This window comes from Tetrao urogallus (assembly GCF_951394365.1).
Source record: "Tetrao urogallus genome assembly, chromosome: 3".
Lineage (NCBI taxonomy): Eukaryota > Metazoa > Chordata > Aves > Galliformes > Phasianidae > Tetrao > Tetrao urogallus.
In genome coordinates, this window is record NC_136815.1 from 56,538,388 (window position 1) to 56,538,642 (window position 255).

Genomic DNA, 255 nt, shown 5'->3' on the forward strand with positions numbered 1-255 from the left:
AGTGCGTGTGCGAGAGAGAGAGAGGGAGGAAAATTAACCTCGTCAATGAAAACATTGCCCGAGCAAGTTTTTGGAGCGGCGGCGGAAATCGGCAGCGCTGTCAGCAGCCGGCGGCTCGCCGCGTCCCGGAGCCCACCTTCCCCCCGCCCCGCCGGCCGCTCACCCGGGGGGGGACCCGGCGGCGGCACCCGACCAAACTTTTCCTCCTTCCCCCCCCTCCCTCCTCCGCTCCCATCCCTCCCCACCCTCCCTCTC